Here is a 4,218-nt window from a genome sequence, read left to right on the forward strand (position 1 = left end):
TATATATATATATATATATATATATATATATGTATGTATGTATGTATATATATGCAAGTATGTATATGTTTGTGTAGATATATATGCACACACATATATTCCGGTTGCACTCTTATCCTCGGACTTCACCTTAAAAGAATAAATTTGAACATTTACTACTAAGTTGACTAATCACACGACAACTCATTTTATCCCCTTCTCTAGTCTTTAGTTCTCTAGTTTGACCTTGTACCAAAACTACGCCAGGATACTCTTAAGATGTACCCTATAATAACACTCCTATATCAATTGAATTGAAATTTGGAAATTTTGGAAATTTCTTTACTGCAAACGGAATCATTGGACAGAGTTTTCTGAAACTTAATTACGGTGCTATCAAAATAAATTGTTGATTTGATCCAAGTGTCTAACAAGAAATGAAATATTTTTCAGTTTGTGGAAAATCTCATTAAATGTTCATCTAAAAGTAACAGTAGAAATGCATATTCAAGAACATACATATAATTCATGATTTTTCATTTCTTTACAGATAATCTTCGTGCTTTCTTGGTTCTTAATTTTGCCACGCATACCAACCAGGTCACTTATCTGTGATGATCCTGACTAAAGTAACGTAAGTAAACAAATTACTTTTAATTTAAAAAATGTAATTCTTGTCCAATACAACAATTATCGCTCTATCATAAAAATGTTTCATATGAACACAGGATAAAGATATTTTCTAAGAGTTCCCAAAATACATTCCAAAATTCTAAAACTAATTGTCAGTCTGTCTCCTTTTTTTGTTTTTTCCACTTCTAATCTGATGATACTAAGGACGTGTGTTTAAGAACAGTTTGCTCAGCAACGTTGTGCTTTGCAGGTTCACTGCTATTGCATGAATATTGAGTTTGTTTCTTCTACTTTACCCTTGCGTCACCTAAATCCTTGCGGCCGAAATTTGATAGGCAAAAACTGTGTTGGAAGCGGACCCATTTTCTGTTTTTGGTTGTAAATTAAATTCCTCTCCCTGTTTAACAGCACTACCGGGTCGTTTTGTAATCAACACTACTGTCATGCAGTTTAACACCATCTCTTGGTCCTTGGGTACCACTAATAGAATGAAGTCTTTTGCAACTCGGTTAACATTCCGATTTGGTCCTTGGATTTGGTCTGAGAGGATTTTGAAAACTATTTTAATCATAAACTAAAATTCTGCGACAAAAAACATTTCGTATTCTTTTATAGCTACTGTTCTGGTGGCTGCTATATTTAATATTTCGCTTTAACACAATCGTTCGATCGGTATTACGGAATGAATGAAATATTGACGAGTTATCCAAATTTATGTGATGATTGATAACAACACAACAATAAGAAATCTCTCTCAAGTAAACTTCCATTTGTCCCTGCGTCGATAATTCATAATAAATGATAAGTCAAGTAAATCGTTTTACCGTATATGGTGCAAACTTGTATTTAAAAATAATATCTTTAAATTCGTCTGAAGAAATACTGTGGGAGAATTGGATAGTTATATATCTTCGGATAATTTAGAATTATTCCAATCAGGAGAAATGGTAGGGCATGTTAAGACAGATAATTAAAAGTACACTTTTAAAAAGCAATTTTATTTGAAAAACAATAACAATCATTTGTAGAGAGGTATTACGAAGAAACTTGAAAGTAGATGAGTTACCAAAAATAAAGTTGGTCAAAATGAAATAATAGACATAATTTACATTGCAAATCTGCCCGAAGGGAAAACGTGAAAAATATAAGTAAAACTTTAATTCTTTGTTGTCTAAACCAAGCAAGGCAACCCTTTTCGAGAAGTAGGCCGTACGATATATGGATCAAGAGGACCTCACTCCTAATATAAATTCAATGCAATTTTTTGTTAGGCGTATCATTCAGAATGTTTTCCCATGACTTATCTAAACAGTAGTTATCTTGTAAAATATACCAGTTACTTCACTCAGAAATACATATGGGTAATGTTCCTTCCTCTGTTATATACTATCACAAATTTAGCACATAGCATCATCATGTTATGAAAACGCATTGATTTTAATTTATGACCTTATGTGTTACAATGTAAACATGCCATACTGCGCATGAAGGTCGAATATTAAAGTCAGTTTTCAAGATTTCCAATGTTAAAGACGCAATTCACTTTCAAGGATCTACCAACAATTAACAAGATTTTTCAATTAATGGAAGCAACCAAAAGATTTATCAAACAAGAACATGCAATTATTTTAAATTTTAATTTACTTCTTCGCTTCATTAATCTTTACAAGGATAGGATAAGATATCATTTGTTTAGTCTGCGATGCAGAGATTAATTTCACAAATACAAATATTAAATTTGTAAGGTGAGTGGATTGATTTTTAACTATAGTTATAAAGACGTGGTCTTGTGCTTATATTAAAAATCGATATAATCAGAAAAGTTACCAAGAATACCAAGAAAACAACTACCAATATATCTGGGATAAATCTATTAACTTATCGATCATTCTTACATAATAGATTTTTCTAAGGACAAATTATTCGATATGCACTGATAAATATGTATATATTTACACACAAAGACATACACACACAGAGTCAAGTGGGACTCGCACATAGATGCACAAACACACACACAGGAACACACACACATACGTGCACATACACACACACACACACACTTATATATATAATCAAATTTTGTGTTAAAAGCAGCTCAATAATGTAAACATTAGCAATATCACATACTTAATCTAAGTTGTTAAAGGAGATTATCTTCGGTATTACTGTGTTTTTAACATTATACGTCTTTAAAGGGCTCTCTCTCAGACGTAATACCGAAGCTACAAGCGTTTAACCACACACACAAATAGAGTATATGACACTGCTAACACGTATATGTGCGTGTGTATATGTGTGTGTGTGTGTGTATTGGGTTGGCAAGAAAGTAATTTCGTTTTTTTAGTGTGAAATAAAAGTCAGTTTTTCCATACAAAAATAAACTTTAATCAGTTATATATTTTCCATTTTGTTCATAACCTTTTGCCATCTTTCTGGCAACTTCATGATTCCGCACTTATAGAACTTCTGAACCTTATCAGCCAAATACTGAAGCAAATGCGATTTCAAATCATCATCATTATTGAAAGTTTTACCATTCAAAGAATTTTGCAAACTTCGAAATAAATGGTAATGTAATGGTGCAAGGTCAAGCCAATATTGTGAATGTGACATTACTTCCCAGCCAAGCTCCAATAATTTTTCACGAGTTAGCAAAGACGTGCGAGATCTAGCGTTGTCATGGTGGAACACGCTTCCTTTACGATTTGCCAATTCTGGCCGTTTTTCTTTGATTGCTTCCTCCAGTTTCATTAGTTGTTCACAGTAAACATCTGAATTGGTCGTTTGGTTCCTTGGAAACAGCTCTAAATACGCAACCCCTTCCTAATCCCACCAAATTCACAGCATGACCGTTTTACATGCAATTCAGCTTTCGGTGTGGTCTGTGCTGGTTTATTACGCTTGGACCATGATCGCTTTCGATTGATGTTATTTTTCAACACCAGTGATGATTCCTTTGAAAAAAAAGGTCGATTTCATTCCGTTTGAGATACATATCGCAAATATTGATTCGTTGTGTTAAGTGAATTCTTTCAAGATATGCGGAACCCACATATCGAGCTTCTTAACGAGTCCAAGACATCTTAAGTGATTTTCAGTTGTTGTGGGTGATATAATTAAACTCTCTGCACTTTTTTGCACAGTTATATAACAAGCAAATTCAATTATGGCTTTGATTCGATCATCATCAACTTCAGTAGGGCGACCAGAACGTTAGTCATCTTTGAGTGAAAAATCTCCAGAAAGGAATTTTTTAAACCATTTCTGACACGTGCGTTCTGTTATGCAATCAACACCATAAACTTCACATATTTCTTTGTAAGCCGCAACAGCTTTCTTACCTTTACGGAAATAAAAGAGAAAAATATGGCGAAAATGTTAGTCTTTGTACTCCATGTTAAAATTGACATTCAACTAACAGCTGTAAACGAAATTACGGGCAATTTGCTTCTAAAATACGCTAAAAGTAACGGCTATCAAATGTCAAAAGGAGAAAAAACATAACATTGACAAAAGTCATTCAAAAAATCGTAACTCTATTTGCGAAAAACGAAATTACTTTCTTACTAAGCTAATATATATATATATATATATATATATATA

At 32.6% G+C, this 4,218-nt stretch overlaps 1 protein-coding gene across 6 annotated transcripts in view; it reads left to right on the top strand.

The window, feature by feature from the left end:
- LOC106871529 (dopamine receptor 2) overlaps positions 1-4,218 on the top strand; it is a 797,114-nt gene that overhangs the window by 672,502 nt on the left and 120,394 nt on the right. For all 6 annotated transcript variants that reach the window (XR_008263728.1, XM_052966548.1, XM_052966547.1 and 3 more), the window contains one exon: positions 530-613. The gene's annotated coding sequence lies outside the window, so the exon portion shown is untranslated. The remainder of the gene's footprint in view (positions 1-529; positions 614-4,218) is intronic.

Source organism: Octopus bimaculoides, chromosome 3 (assembly GCF_001194135.2).
Source record: "Octopus bimaculoides isolate UCB-OBI-ISO-001 chromosome 3, ASM119413v2, whole genome shotgun sequence".
Lineage (NCBI taxonomy): Eukaryota > Metazoa > Mollusca > Cephalopoda > Octopoda > Octopodidae > Octopus > Octopus bimaculoides.